The sequence below is a fragment of the Sminthopsis crassicaudata genome, chromosome 1 (assembly GCF_048593235.1).
Source record: "Sminthopsis crassicaudata isolate SCR6 chromosome 1, ASM4859323v1, whole genome shotgun sequence".
In the NCBI taxonomy this organism is placed as follows: Eukaryota; Metazoa; Chordata; class Mammalia; order Dasyuromorphia; family Dasyuridae; genus Sminthopsis; species Sminthopsis crassicaudata.
The window spans coordinates 489781759-489798966 of record NC_133617.1 but is presented as its reverse complement, the minus strand read 5'-3'; the positions used below and the strand labels follow the sequence as shown (position 1 = coordinate 489798966).

General features: G+C 35.0%; 1 protein-coding gene across 1 annotated transcript in view; it reads left to right on the top strand.

Moving 5' to 3' along the window:
• The window catches only part of GABBR2 (gamma-aminobutyric acid type B receptor subunit 2), an 802190-nt gene that overhangs the window by 119144 nt on the left and 665838 nt on the right, over positions 1-17208 (top strand).

Sequence of the window (17208 nt, the reverse complement as noted above, 5' to 3'; positions counted from 1 at the left end):
CTACTCAGTCACTCATTCTCACTTACTCATTCAAGGAGTCCATTCATTCTCTCTTTGCATGCCCAGTCATGTAAATGAAAAAATGTCATATCCTCTCTTCCTCTTGGAAAAAAAATGTCAACTCTTCTTCAATATTCTAGTATATAATTGCTTAGGTAGCACATCTTGGATCTGGAATAGGCTTTTTTAGGTGAATATGGGCCTTGGAAAAAAAAGTCAGACTGATTTATGGAGTCCAAATAGAAAAATGCAGTGCTGTCTTAGATTATTAGAAGGGGCTTACATCACTTTCCAAAACATATCTTATTGACTCTTTCTACATAATGTGCTATCTTTTGTTTTCAACTCTGCCTATATGTGACAGTCATACAATAGAAAATTGAATATTTCCAATACTGTGGAACATTAGTGTTGAAATAGAACATAATAACTATTTACATGATTACTCTCATTTTACAGATGAGGAAACTGAGGTCAAGAGAGATAAATTAATATTGCCAATCTTACACAACTAATCAATGGTAAAGCTTAGACTTTCACCAAACTCAGGTTATTGATTTTCAGGCCAGGTTTCTTTGCATTTAATTATGCTGCATCTAGGAGCCATGAGAAATTTATGGGCACTGGGGAATCTACTTACAATAATCTATGGCTATAGGCTTACACATTAATGATCTTTAGACATTATAGCTGTCTTTTTAAAGTTGTTATTTTGCCCAAATATACTGAATTCCTCCTGTGATGCCTCATTGAGGTATAGATATGGCCATGGTTTCTTGAAGGAGACATCAGTGAAGTACAAATACTGATAGGTCCTATCAAAGTTAAAATAAGAGTGAAAGGTCAAAAATAAACACCAATTTTGAAGAAAAGATAAAGAAGAAAAGTAAACTCAGCAATAATTGGAAATCCAAGATTGTCTGTTTAAACAAGTTATTGATTTTGAAAAATGGAAAATGGCTAAAAGTAAATGCTTTTACTCCATCTCCATTACTTAAAGCAGTTTACTCAGTGCAAAACCAGTGACAAAATGAAGAACCCAGAAATTGCCTGACTAGCAAATACAATTTTCTTGATAAGTGGAAAGACACAGAAACAGCCAACGGTAGTACCAATTTAAAGAACAAATTTGTTTGCAAAACTTTAAGGAAGAATATCCTTAGGTCTAGACAGAATAGGTCCCAGGTTTTCTGTGTTGGGGATGGGTGCCCAGGGAACCTAATGAAAAGTATTGGCTTAAAAAGCAATAAAAAGTAATAAAGAGAAAATAATACCTATATGAAAACCAACTGAGAAATATTCTGTGAGAGCATTTCTTGATGAAACAGAAAGGAGTACAAGAAAGAAAAGCAAAATGATTTTCATTTTCATTATCCAGACTCATTAAGCTATTACAGTCATCACCAAATTTGGGCTTTACCAACTCAGTAACCAATTTACTAAGTGTGAAATGCAGCATCATTTAAGACACGAAGACTATACCATACATATATACATACACAGACACACACACACATATAAAATCTAGATTACTCAAAAATATTTATAGCTGCTCTTTTTGTGGTGGCAAAGAATTGGAAACTGAAGAGATACCCATCAATTAGGGAATGAATGAATAAAATGTGGTAAGGGAATCTCATCAAAAACTGTTGTACTATAGGAAATGATGAATAGGATGGTTTCAGAAAAACCTGGGAAGACTTATATGAACTGATGTAAATGAAGTGAGCAGAACCAAAATGCAGTATACACAGTAATATCACAAAGAAAATAAACTATGAAAAACTTAGTTACTCTGACTAATACAATGATCCATCACAACTCCAAAACATTTATAATGAAAAATTTTATCTATATCTAGATAGAGAATTAATGGACTTTTAAGTATAGATTGGAGCATATTTCACCCCTTTATTTTTCTTGCTAATTTTCTTTTCTGAAACAAAAATATTTTTCATGACTTCAAATGTAAACCAGGGTATCATATTGCTTGTCTTCTCGATGAATGGGGGTGAAGGGAAAGAGAATTTGGAACTGAAAAATAGATAAATTTTTTTTTTAAAATAAAAGAAACCCAAGCTAAAGATTATATCATGCATTAAAGTCACTGTAAAGTCATTTGTAAAGTCACTTTTCAATATATCTCAAAGAGGAAGATATCAAAAAAATACTAGGTTGTGCTTTTCTTAAAATCAAAATAAGTTGCCTGAGAGAGCATCAACAAAAGTCTTTGCCTGCTAACTTAAGCTTTGATCCTCAACTCTATACAATCCTTGTTAAAATACTCTATGCATGTACCATGAATAATACCAATGAAAAATGGATAGGGAAATAGGTTTTTATTGGTGATTTTCTATAACAGACCACAACTTCATAGACAGGCACTTGACCTAGAGATATAATAAGATCAGATCCCACTTGGTTTTTTTTATTAAAATTTTTTTTTTGGGAAAATCCTAAACTTCTGACTCTATAAAACAAAATGAAGGGTTGAAGGTTCTCCTCAGGTGAGTCAACTTTTCACATGTATATTAAATGCATGTAAGACTTCAGCTACAACTAGAGGGATGATTTTTGTTCAATGATCCAAGAAGCATAAACAGTGAGGGAGATTTACAAACAGTAAATAACACTAGGTTATTTACTTATTTCATGGAAGATGGTCTGTGCAAAGGTCTCTAAATGCTCTGCCTCACACATGCTTTGTACCATTTTTCCCTTGGCTTCCTTAGTGAAAGCAAAAGTAATGTAAAAAGAGAGTCACATAATCACCACCCCTGTGATGAAATGTGCATGTTGTTCATAATGCATGAAAGGGAAAAGAAGCAGAATCTTTGTTTTCTGACAAGTCTATCAAACAAAAGTATTGTAGGTATCTCTGACTGATAGCCCCCATATACAACAAGCTGGGCATATTTGGAATTGAGAATTGAGAAAGAAGCAGAGGTGGCTGGGCATATTTGGAAATTTTCACAGGTTTTTTTTTTTTTTTTTTTTTTTTTTTTTTTTTTTTTTTTTTTTTTTTTAGTGATCACAATTTACTGGCTATTGTAATAGAATATCTTTTTAACCTCCATATTCTCCAGTGATGATATATGGCTGAAACTAATAATAGCTGGGAAATATAGTAGAAATATATAGTACCTTAAGGTTGGGAAAACACTTTACGTATGTGATCTAATTTGATCCTCACAATAACTCTATAGATTGCTATTATTATCTCCATTTCAGAGATGAGAAAAGTGAGGCAAACAGGAGTTAGGTGGTTTGCTTCATATCTCACAGCTGAAAAGTATCTGAGACTGGCTTTGAACTGAATCCAGCACTCTAGCTGTTTCAACCTTAGATGACTTGAAAATGATAGAACATCATAATCTCAGAAGAATGTTAATAGCAACCCCCCAAAAATCAATGGATAATTTGTGGATTTAAGTAAATTGTCACATTGACAACAATTACTAGTACAGGAGATTTGGAGTTATATTATTGAGGATATGGACAAGTAGAAAAGAAGATGGGCTTGCCAAGGACTAAGACCGAAATTAATAGTCAGCTTGTATAGTCAATTGGTACCCCAACATACTGAATGAAAATGCCTTTAGTGTGCTCTATGAAGGATCTATAGAAAGTCACAGAAGCTTAATACAGGATGAGGAGTTATTGGGGGAAGGGAACATGATGAGGTTTGGCAGAGAAGAGAGTAACCACATTGAATAGAATCATTTACCAAAATATTTCCCCTCTAACTAGATAATCATCATCCTCATTTTAAAGATATTTGAAAAGAGGGGCAGCTAGATGCACAGTGGATAGGGTATTAGCCCTGGACTCAGGAGGACCTCAGTTAAAATCCAGCCTCAGGCCCTTGAAAATTATTAGCTATGTGATCTTGGGCACATCACTTAACCCCAATTGTCTTGTCAAAAAAAAAAAAAAAGATATTTGAAAAGATCTGATTCCATCAGGAAGAATGCTCTTTCTGCCAATACAAGTCACAACCCTTCACATTTAGTTTCATAAGTAACTATAGTAGAAACATTTATCACCTGGTAGCCAAGTTTGTGGTCATAGGTAAGATAACTGTAGCAAAGAGAGGTTAAATTTTTTGCCTAAAGTCACAAAACATGTATCAGAGAGAGATTTTGAGGTCTTCCTAGCTCCCAGGTAGAGCTGTATCCACTATACCATGCTGTTTCATAGCCAGACGAGTCCTTGAAAGCCAATTGTACAATTTGTCTTCAGATTTCAATGAAACCTCTTTCAACTCAGGAGACTATATTGGAACTTGTTCTCCTATAGCAGAATCCAGGGTCACCTTAGTGCCAGGGGAAGGAAGATTTAGTGGAGACCAAGACAAGACAAAAAAAAAAGTGAAAAAAATTTTCTCTGGACAGATTGGAGATGAAAATAAACAGGTGGGGGAGACATAAGGAACTGTGCAGAATGATAAAAAACTAAGTGTCAGTGGCTGGCACAGTCCCATGATTCACACTTCTCAAAGTGACCTGAATGGGTAAGAGGAGACCTGGAAAGCTATAAGAGGTCCTGAGATTATAGTCTATTACTCATATTTGTGATTATTGTTATGCTAATTTAACCTATATCTCACACTTCTTACATCTTTACACATATCTTTAGTATGCAGAAATAACAATAATGGCATTTGGTAATATTCATCTTTAAAATGAGGGGTTAGACCATTGACCTTTAAAGAAATTCTTGGCTCTCCATAATCTAGCTCTAGGTCCCTCTCAGCTTTAACAATATTCTATGATTTTAACTTGCTTTTTGCTTATATAAAAATGATAGTAGTCTATAATTCTAAATTCTCTAAACCAGGGGTTCTCAAACTACCATGGGCCATAGTTTGAGAACCCCTGGACTAATGCCTAGACTTTAATAAAGGAGGCAGTTGTTACCAAATGTATCTAGAGATCTGCATGTTCAGTTTAGGTATATGTATGTGTCTGTGTATATGATCATTCAAATGTCCTATAATTTTCTTTTACTTTGATGTTTGTAGCATTTTTTAACCTTTATTTTTGCCATAAATCTTTTGTGTCTAATTTGTCCATCCAGGAGTATTTTGGTAAATGGTTAACAACCAGTTCTCTGGAGAAAAAAATTACCCATGACATACTTTTCAATTTAATCAGCATTATTAATATTTTCCACATCACACTTCCTAAGTCTAGACAATCAACAAAACAATAAATTAAACCCTGTTTTGTACACTTAGTGATTTCTCAGGTATAAATGCTTGCACTGAAAAATTAACAATTGACTTTCAAGAGCCAGTTTGAGCTGGCTCTACGACACACCTGTATTCATCCCACCATTAATGATTAAATTCTGGTGTTATCCTCTGGCTCCATCTTTATGAAATTTTCTCTAGCATTTTTGTTTCACTCCATTATCCACCTCCCTACCCTCCTTTCCTTTCCTCTCCTATCCAGAGTGAGGACTTCCCTTTCTAATCTGCCTCCCACACCTGTGTGCATTGTATTCTTCCTCTTACTCTCTTCTCTTTGTTACACCACCCACCCTTTGTTTAAGATCTCTATTCTGTCACAAAGACAGTATTTGGAAGATTAGGATCATTCAGGTTTTCTCTCCTACGATCTGACCAAAATATATTAACTTTCATTTGATATGGGATGCTCTGTGACATGGTGCTTTCACTACACATAGTCAAAACTCAAATCCTTTTTGCCAGATAGAGTATGATAACGAATATGAGGAAGTCAGAAAACGAATAGCACACATTGGAGTGCCCTACATTGATAACAAGGCTTACTGAAATTGCCAATTGGTTGCTTTAAACCCTGTTGTCCAGGGTGCCCTTGTGGTGGGGGCTCAGGGATATTTGGTGGAGGTGTACTCTCTGCTTAAGAATGTTTCTGCTTAGAAACTAGTACCTTAGAAACCACCTCTCTGAATAGAGAGCACACTATGAATTATTTGTAGGATGCTAGCTATTCAAGACTCACTCTTTGGTGGAACTTAGTTTTCTAGCCTTATGTCATATTGCTCACTTCATTATACTCTAGTCAGATTAGACTATATAGTATGTCCTTTGTACATTCCTTGTACTTTCTTTCCTCTATGCTTTTGCTTATAGAAATGGAACTGTTCACAGCAGGAAGTCATTGGTCAATTTGATGAATTCCAGAATCAATCTGGTTGATAAAAGTACATGGTATACTATCTACGGAGTATCTCCCTACAGAGGTAGGCATGCCTATTAACGTACTGCCTAGAAAAGATACATCATATACATGTGTTCTTTCATGTGCACACACAAATGTTCCTTTGGTGCTATCTCCTTGGTTGGAACTCAAGGGGATATACTTATTTTGGTGAAGATATCTTGTTCTGTGGCCTATAAAAGTCTGATAATCATTCTCCTTCCCATCCCAGGAGCAGGTAATGATGACTTGAAACTTATATATGTGGCAAAGTTATATATGCTTCCATTTTGGAACTAGAGGAGAGAGTCTTGGCAACAGTGGGCCTCTTATGGGTAGGAGTTTCAGAAATCAAAGGGATTGGGAGGATAGAACTTCTAACAAGAGAAAAATTTCCAGATACAATAATCTTTTGGAGAAAAATCGCTAGTTTATGTAATTCTTGTGCTTCATATTTCTCTTGAAAACCAAAGCCAGTGAGTTACTCAGATAGTGCAGGTTACATGAGAAGAGATCACTTGTTTCATACTCTCCAAAATTTGTTTCCCTCCATCAATTTTGCCTTACACTTACAATAAGAGTAGGGAAAAAAAAAACAAGATGATCAGACTTTTTGCTTCCTTCTGACTTAGAACATTCCCTATGGTTGGGATATCCTTTTGCCATCTTCTCTGTCTTTTGATTTCCTACTCTTTCCATAAAGAGTAGCTTATACATCACTTCCTCCAAGATACCATCTTAGATGCCTCTAGTCAATTATGACCTATTTTCTTTCTATACCTCACACAATAAATTTAGGAAATGGAAGATACAGAGTACAATACTGATTATTTTGGTCTAAGGCAGTAAGAGGACATGTAAATAATGATGATGACAGAAGAGGAGAAGAGGATAAAGAGGAGGGCAACTGGAGGAGGAAAATGAGGTGGTCAAGTAACCATAAAGGCAAAGCCAATTACTATAATATGTCTATGAGTGTTTGCTTCAGGCTGTCAAACATGTTTGTTTGAGAAAATAGATGGAAGTAAGAGAGAGGGAAAAGGAGTAAGAAACACAGACACAGAGAGACAGAGAGCCAAGACAGAGAGAAGAGACAAAGAAAGACAAATACAGAGATGTAGAGAGCAGGACAGAGAGCACATCAAGATAGCTGGGGTCAAAGAACATGGACATGTCCCTGGGAAGGGAGAGGGAGATAGGGGCTTGATTTCAGGAAAAAGCTCGAGGACAAATATGGCAAATTTCTTTGTCTTACAGTAAGCTGACCAAAGGGGGAAAAATCTCTTTAAAACTGTAGCTAGTGAATCTCAAACTGGGAAGTTACAAGGGAGAAACATTTGCCTCAGGCCTTAGACTCCCACACATAAATCAAAGAGTTAGGGAAGTAGATTTTAGAAAACTGAGAAACCAACAGTCTTGTCACGCCAAATTCATTAGAGGGAGAGCTAGAATTGATCTTTTATCAAGGATAAGACCTGGTAGGGAGTCAGAAAAGAAGAGGAAACTAAGAAGAGGGAAGCCTAATACTTTTCAGTTGGGAAAATTTATCCAAGACCCATTGTAAACTAATAATCACACTCCCTAAACCCCATATAGTATGTCCTCAAAGTCTTAGGTCAGTGTTAAACTTCTCTCCTTGTAGATCATAGCAGCAAACCCTCAAATAAATTCCAAAAATTTAAGACAAGTCTTATGATATTTTTAGGAAGCAAAGTCAGGGAAAAAGGAAATATGCCTATATACTCCCTCACAACTTAACCCATGTGGTGAAACACTCAGAAAACAAAAGAGAGTTGGTAGCAATGAGAAAAACCAGTAGTGCTTACATAGGAGCCAAACCCTAATTGGGGTTTACTTGTAGCTTCAGAGGGAGATGGAAATTCTCTTATCCCAAAGAACTGTAGAATTTCAGAGACAGAAGAAACCTCTGGGTTCCTGTATGATGTGGAAGCAACAATAAATATTTTTGTTTGTATGTAACCATTTTCTTCTTTCTTTAATATCTTTGGGATATAGATCTGGTAATAGAATCACTGACTCAAAGGTATGATAGCTGTTGGAGTATAGTTCCAGATTGCTTTTCAAAATGGTTTGACTAATTCATAGTTCTACCAACAGTGAATTATTGTACCTATTTTCTCACATTTGTCATTTTTCTTTCTTTTTTTTTTTTTTTTTTTTTTTTTTTTTTGCCATTCTAGTCAATCTGGTGGATATGAAGTGGCACCTTAGACTTGTTTCAATATGCATTTCTTTAATTATTTATAGTTTGGAGCATTTTTCCATATGGCTACTGATACTTTGTTTTCTTCCTCTGAAAATTGACTATATTTTTAAATGTTCATTTTCAATTAGAGAATGGCTCCTATTCTCTTTTTATATTTATATTTAAATTTTTAAAATATTTATATTTATATTTTTATATTTTAAAAAAGATCCTGGGGCAGCTAGATGGCACAGTGGGTATAAAGCACCAGTTCTGAAGTCAGGAGGACCTGAGGTCAAATCTGGCCTCAGACATTTAATACTTTCTAGCTGTGTGACCCTAGGCAAATAACTTAGCTCCAATTTCCTCAGGGAAAAAAAAAAACTTTACAGAGAAATATGCCACAAAGATTCCTTTCTCCCCCCCAAATTTCTTATTTCTTCTAATTTGTTGCATTGGTTTTGTTTATGCAAAACATTTTAAATTTTTTATCGCTCAAATTACCCATTTTACTGTCTATGAACTTCTCTGTCTTTTGATGGTCATGAACATTTCCCTATCCATAAATCTGACAGATATTTCCTTTTATGCTCCACTAATTTGCTGATGACACCGTTCTTTAAACTTAAATCATATATCAATTTTGAGCTTATCTTGTTATATGGTTGGTCTATGTTTATTTTCTATCAGACCCCTCTTCAGTTTTCCCAACAATTTTTGTCAAATAGCAAGTTCTTGCTTCAGTATCTGGTATCTTTGAGTTTATTAGGTACTAGATTCCTATGTTCATTTGCCTCTGTATATAATATATTTAATCTATTTTCCATATATCAACCTTTCTATTTCTTACCCAGGACCATATTGTTTTGTCACAGCTTTGTCGAATAATTTGACTATTGCTAATCTCCCTTCTTTCCCATTTTCCCATTGGATTTGAACCCAAATTCTCTGAATCTACAGTGAAGATGTGTTTCACTGTATCACATTACCTGCCTGAGGCTATAAAGGCCACAGAGTTGGGATTTAAATTCACATTCTCTGCTAGTGCTTAAATACCCTATACCATGACTGCCAGATTAAAATCTATGAAGATTTTTCAATTCCTGTGACAACCAAATTTTCATTTTTATTTTATCTTTTGAAAAAATTTTCAATTGTTATAACAAACATTTATTTCTTTCTCTTTCACCCTCCTCAAATTTAAAAGAAAACAAAGAAAAAACCCTTGTAACAAATATGCATAGTAAAGTAAAACAAATTCCCATAGATGTTTCATTCTGAATCTTGAATCCATCCCCTCTCTAGTGAGAAGTGGAAAGCATATTTCATCATCAATCGTCTGGAATCATTGATAGTCATTAGATTAGTCAGAGTTCTTAAGTCTATCAGAGTGGAACTAGTTTTGATCTCTTTCAGGTACATGAAAAAGAAGATAACTCTCATCATTTCATCTCCTCACTGACAGCCAAGGCTTCTAGTGCTATGCAAAGTGTATTCCAAAGCTGACATTATGCTTTCCTTCAAGGAATTGCTTATTGAGATGTCATAAAATTAGTATCTTCAGTCAGTCTGAGGGGGAACTGATCATTAAACCTCTTGGTTGAAAATATCTGGGGATGAAAATTTTTCTAAGGCCAGTGAAGAGGACTAGCTTTGAGCATTGGGTACCATATTATCTGACTGACTTCTGAAACAGAACGGGATAAGTCAAAGAGGACTTCCAAGGTTGTCTGCATAGGACAGCTAAGATCCCAAAGACTTCACTTCTCAGCAATTAGTGGTTCATAACTTGTTAGAGTACCAAGAAATGATTTAGCCCATATATTGGAAATCCAATCTAAATAAGTCGATGGAGCAACAACCAGATTTACCAAACTGGCATATTGGGAGGCAGAGAGCAACTCAGAGAGACAAACTCAGATGAGTGGGCCAGATTCATCAATCTAGGAATGGGCAAGCAGGATAGCAGAGCTGGAAAATAGGCCAGTGGTCAGAGCCAGATGGTTAAATGTAGAAGAAGAGCCATAGAGGGCCAAGCTGACACATTATAGAATAACAGTGATCTGTGCTGGTAAATGTCTTTGTTGGCCAGAATAAGCTATCAGTACTGTTTTTTTTTTTTTTTTAATTTTTTTCAGTTAGCAATTTCTCTTTACACCTTCTCCTATGGGGAAAAAAGAAAGAAAATCCTGTAACAAATATGCAAAATCAAGCAAAACAAATTCCAATATTGGCCATGTCCTATATATATATATATATATATGTGTGTGTGTGTGTGTGTGTCCATATATATATATATATACACACATCATATATACATGGTATATATATCATATATACACAAATATACATGCATCATATATTTTGTGCATGTAGATATATATAATATATACATGTATCATAATATGTGTATATACCTTGTAAGTCAAGATATCACCCTCCTGATATAATTAGTCCTCTTTGAAAGTGAAGGACACAAAATGATCCACCACTCTCAGGACCTGACACATACTCATCTTGTCCCAAACATAAAACATATCAAAAAGACATGCTGGTTGACCAAATGTCCTGGTTTTGGTTTACCTACCATTTTGTTTCTCCTAAAATGATCTTAGGCAAAATGAAAGTTAAAAAGGAACTTTGCTTATGAATTCCATTACGTGCTTATTTTATCAGTGACCCTATCAAGCTTGCATAGAACTTTAGAGAGCACATATGTTTTTAGGAACCTTCTATTCATAGCATGTCAGAGCAGGTGAGGACTTCAGAAATCATCTAATCTATGAGCTCTTACTCTCTTTTTTTTAGTATGAATCCCAATGACAGCCTGATAAAGCTGGATCCCTTCTCAGGGTACTGTTTTTTAAATATTTGAAGGCATTTAAATAATTGAAGGAAATACTGAATTTCTCTTAAAGTTTAGCAAAAATAAAGACATGACACTTTTTCCCATTTGATTGCACAAGACCCTATGAAATCATTCCATAGACTCCTGGATCCTGGATTAAGGATTCCTGCTTTAGTCCAATCTCCAATTTTACAGATGAGAACTAGAGACATGAAATATCTGACACATAGAAGGTGCTTAATAAATGCCAAAGAGGTTGGATGAGGCATCCAGGGTCCCATAGCTAGTGAATAGAAGGTCTGGGATTTAAACCTCAGGTTCTCTGAGTCCAAATACAGTATTTCACTAGACTATCATGTTAGAAGAAGGAATTAGGTTTGCAGGACTGCCTGAGTTTAGCAGCTTTCAACATTATGCTTTTCTAACCTCAGAGGATAGTAATTACTTTTTAAGCTGCCCTCTATCCTCCTCCCCATCTATACCCCTACTTAAGCTTGATGAGCACCAGTTGATATATAGAGACCTTATCAAGAGTTAATTATGTGCCCTTGTGTTAGGGCTTAAATTCAAAGAAAAGAATGCCCCACTACCTCTTAATAGTTGGTTTTGCCTTCTTCCTTCATATCAATTTAAATCCAAACCCAGACACTTACTAGCAGTGTGTCCCTGGGCAAGTCACTTAATTCTGATTGCCTCAGTTTCTTCATCTGTAAAATGAGCTGGAGAGGGAAGTGATAAATTATTCAAGCATCTTTGTTAAGAAAACCCAGATAAGGTCATGAAGAGTAAATAAACTGAAAATGACTGAAGAATAGTGAGTAATAGAATCCAAGTCTCTAAACCCTATGATATTTGTAGATAAGAAAAATGAATCAAGATTACTTGTGGCAGTACTAGGATTTAAGCCCAGGTTTACTGATTCCAAATCTAGCTTCCTTGTAATGATACAGGGTTGCAGAAGCCACCCCCAGTTGCTTTTTGGCAGGAAGCAAGGACACATCAGTGGTAAGCCTAAACCTGGTGGTAATGTGTTATGTGTACCACATTTGGAATTTTATATTTCACCTTTCTGCAATGCAGAGTTAACCATTGTAAGCCCTAAAATTTCTTATTGCTTTATTCAGTTCCTAACACAATTTAAATAAATTACTTCAAATTTGTCAAAACTCTTTTTTTTCCCCTTCAAATGTATCTCTTTTGGGGAAAGGAGAAAGCATTGTTCATGAATGAGGAAGATGAGCTAATTCAGGGATTCTTCATCTAGGGTCTACAGGCATGGATTGACTTTAGGGGTTTGTAAAATTGAATGGGAAAATTATATATTTATTTTTACTAACTTTTGATTCTCTTTTACAATTTTATGAACTTTTATTTTATGCATTTAAAACTAGTATTCTCAAAAGGGGTCCATAGACCTCACCAGAAAAGTCCATTTCACAAATAAATGGTTTATACTCTGATATATATGATATTTCAGATTTTTTTCATATCTAAAAGCCTACAATGTGATAAGTGTCAGAAGGAGCCTAGGAACATTGCACTTGGATGTGCCAGAAGAAAATGATTCCCATTTCAATAGCACCCTATAAAGCATTTTTCACTTATGAACTCTAGGAGGCAGAGTGTATAAACATTTTTTTACCCAAGAGGAAACTGAATTTCAGGGAAGTAAAATTACTTTCTTGGTGTCACAAACTAGTTAACTATCATCACAGTACAGTATTTGGAAAAAAAGAGATGATTGCATTATTATCATTTGAAGGATGGTGAAATTCAGTCCTAAAGCCATAGAATCATAGATTTCAAGTTTTAAGGTGTCTTAGAAATCATTGAGACCAACCCCTCAGAACGAAACAGCTAATGAATATCTAAGATTGACCAATTGGTTAGTTATTGTCCTGTGTTCTCAAAGAGGATCAAAATGATATCACTATGTTGAGTCAAGTTAGAGTATCCAACAGTAGCTGCTCAGAACAATATAAGCTCGGAATGCCCTGCCACAGGTCAGACACAAATAGTCCCTTATGAACATTTGGAGTGGCTTCTCTAATTTTGCACATCTCAAGTTTTTTCTGAGCTAATTCAATTCTGCTTTGCTCATAGAGCATAGCAACTTCTCTGATGAGGGCATGACATGAGGGGCAGTCCTATGCCAGTGTCTCTCATATCATACAATTAATCTTTAAGTTCTTAAAAGAGAATTTGAGAATGACAACTTGAGAATTATGTAATCTTAGAAAACTTGATTGGTTGAGCATCCTTGGTCTTATACATGAGGCATGAGGTTTGGAGGGGAGCAGTTTAACAATCAATGATCCCTCAACTAATTGCTTTTACTACTCAGAATTCTTATGGGGTGGAGAGGGAAGATAGGATGGGGAACTTAGGCAATCCACAAAAAATTCCAAAATGAAAGACTTTTCCCCAAAAAAAGACCCACAAGTACTATGTATGTATGATGTGTGTATTTATTTGTAGAGAAATAATATATAAGGGAAAGAGTTGTTGATTTGGGTTTGAATCTTGTCTCTCCATATTATCTTAGGTAAATGATTTTACTTTTATAAATAATAATTTTACCATATGAATATGGGATGTTGGACTAGATGACTTCTAAGATCCTTCTTGGCTCTATATCTTTGATTCTGTGACTGTTTGTTACTGTATGAAGGAATTACCTTCTTTCCCCATTGGATTCAAGACATTACTTTTCACTTGCTGATATATTCAACTCTATTGTATGTCTGGATCCTATACAATTATCATGTTTAGCAAAGTATTCTTTCAAATAGTATTTTACTACAAGAAAGTAGTCATATTAGGCATTTATATGGCACTTTAAAGTTTACAAAGTATAATATGTAAAAACAAAAAAGTACAATAAAACAAAGCCAAATATTGTGTAATTATAATGATCAATCTTGGCTCCAGGGAAGAGATAAGAAAATATACCTCTCTCTTTTCATTGTGTATGTTTGGGGGTGAGGAGAAGGTCTATGGATATGGAATGTTTCTGTATTGATCTTGTTTGATTGATCTTTTTGTTGTTTTTGCTGTTCAAAAGGAAGGGGAGGAGAGAAAGGAGGAGGGTGTTGAAAAGTTAGGAGAGGATAGGGAAGGATATTTCAGAAAATGATGGTGAAATAAAAACAAAAGTCATTAATGAAACTTTTTGAAAAACATATAATATATATGTATATAAACATACTCGTGCACATACATATTTTCCTCTATTTCATAGCAACCAGGTGTTATTCATATTTTATATATGAGGAAATTGAGACTTAGAGAAATTATGATTTACCTGATATCATAATGTAATATAAAAATAATAAAAATTTTTAATAGTGAAGAAAGGAAGGAGAAACAGAAGGAAGAAAGAAGAGAGAAAGGGAGGGAGGGAGGAAGGGAGGGAGAGAGGAAGGGGAAGAGAGGGAAAAGGGAGGAAAGAGAAAAAAGGAGGGAGGGAGGAAAATAAGAATGAACTAGAAATAAATTGAGTACCTGACAATTGCAGAAATGGTTGAACCAATTGTGATGTATTGAAATACTAGTTTGCACTTGAGGAATTTGAAGAAACATGGAAACACTTCCAAGAACTGATACAGAACAAAGAGAATGAAATCAAGAAAACACTATAAGAAGAAAGAAACAAGAGTTTATTAAGCACCCACTATGTGCTGGGTACTGTGCTAAATGTTTTGCAAATATTATTTCATTTGAATCTCACAATAGCTTTTTGCATTGAGGAAAATGAGATAGGTATTAAATGATTTGCTCATAGCTAGTAAGCAACTAAGGCACAATTTGAACTCAAGTCTTACTGACTCCAGACTTTATCTGCTGCACCATCTAGCTGCCTCTGTATGTACAAAAATAACATATACTATAAAAATATGAAAATGTTGCCCAGTTCAAATTAGTTGAAATTATTAATATTGGTCCTTTTTGGTAGTAGTAGGTCTATTGGTATGAATGTTGCATATAATATCAAATACTTTCTGCTTTGGGTTTTGCTTGGATTTTTCTATTTTATAAGGGAAGATTCTATGCAATGGGAGAGTACTGAACATTGTACAGCAATTCCCAGTGTATCTTCAACTTTTTCATATCAGAAATGGAAAAAAAGTATCTCCACCCTTCAAAGCTCAAAGCAAGGGATGCTATATAGGTTGTGGCTGGCCAAATTAAATTCCTCCTAAGGTCAGAAGCTTCCAAATGAGCAGCTCTATTAACCTCAAGTGCAAGCTTATGGCCTCACAATAATTGGGTTATCCAAATATGGCTACTTGCTAACCTTGACTATATTTCTACTTCCTATCTACTGCTTAATGGCTAAGAAACAAGGAATGTCTATGAGTTTGGTTCTCTTCCCTATCTTCTCCATGCCCAACTTTGCTTTTATCCCATATTCTTTCTTCTGAGTGACTATGATTTAGCCCTAACTTGGGGACTTTGAAATCATATGCCTAATAGGCTATGAGCCACAACATAAGAAAATTGGGCCAAATGATTAAATGAGTCCACTATCATATTACTTAAGAAAGTGATGGAGAAAATGTTAATGCAGATTAAATTAAAATGCTTGTCATGCATTTACATAGAGCTTGTTGTTAAATATTTACCAGCATATCCCTACACTATACCATATAGGGATCACAGAACATAAATTCTGGAAGAGGCTTCTCATTTTATAGATAAGAATATCAAGGCACAGAGAGGCTAAGTGACTTGCCCAGACCAGTTGAGGGAATGCCCACTCCATTGACATGCTAAAGGATAACATTGCATGTTCAATCTACGAGATTACCACATATAGGTTACTTTGTACATGTTTAATAATTGCTAATAAATGTTTGTATTGTTTCTCCCCAGTATAACAGTTCCCAGAGAGCCGGAACTTTCATTTTTGACTTTATACTCGAAGTAGGCATTTGATAAATAAATTAAAAAAAAACTTGTTGAATTAATAAATGAAAATAATTTACTCTGGGATTTCAGATTAGTTCTAAAATCCTTTGTATATTTCATAGATGAGGAATCTTTGGGTGCCCACCCCCTTAACTGGATACCACTGATCCATCAAAAGCATCAATTCAGAGCCAAATAAAAATAATAATCATATTTGATTTTAAATATCTAAACTAACTATCTAAAGAATCACAAACAAGAGGGATCAATATGTTGCTGTAAGTATGGCTATTAAGGACTACATATAAGCAAAATGAAAATAACTAAATAAATTCAATAATCTACAGATAACATATCTTTATGTATACTGTAATAAGCAGGTTTTCTCTTGGTTAGTGGATTTTAGTTTGGGGGAAGGAGAGCAATTATATGTCCGTTTAAAAGATTTCCTTATTGGTTGAGCATTCTCATCCACTCCCTCCTGTTTTCATCAATGATGTTTAAGGGAAGAATGAGAGAATATGTCTGTATACTCATTGACCAGGCTGGGGCAGCTGTTTGGGGGCCCACTTTAAATTAAGTCTAGTTCAAGTATATCTAAGAAACCAGAGAGCAAAGTAAACCAAGTAAGTACACATGAGCCAAGCCAGAAACAGCACTTTCTGTGGGCGGCAAAAATTCTATCTTCCATCACATTCTTAGGATAAGACATTGAACAGAACACACCATTAAATTAGAGATGCTATTGTTTTGTTCAAACCACAGCTTATTGTCTACATAATTAAATACACAGACAAAACACCAACCTCTGTTATTATCAAACAATACTCACAAAGCATAGATTTGAAGTACTCAAGACCAGCCATTATCAGGAGCCCCACCCATTTTCTATTAGACCACTTAGAGAGCTATTTAGAAGAGAGGTAAGGCTCTTTGTAAGGTGAAAGACTCTAGTCCCAAAAGAAACATAGTGAATTACCTTCCAAAGGCTGTCCAACCTTTTACCACATTTTTCTAAAAGATATTACTTCCTGGAACTTCTGGGCAGTGGTCCA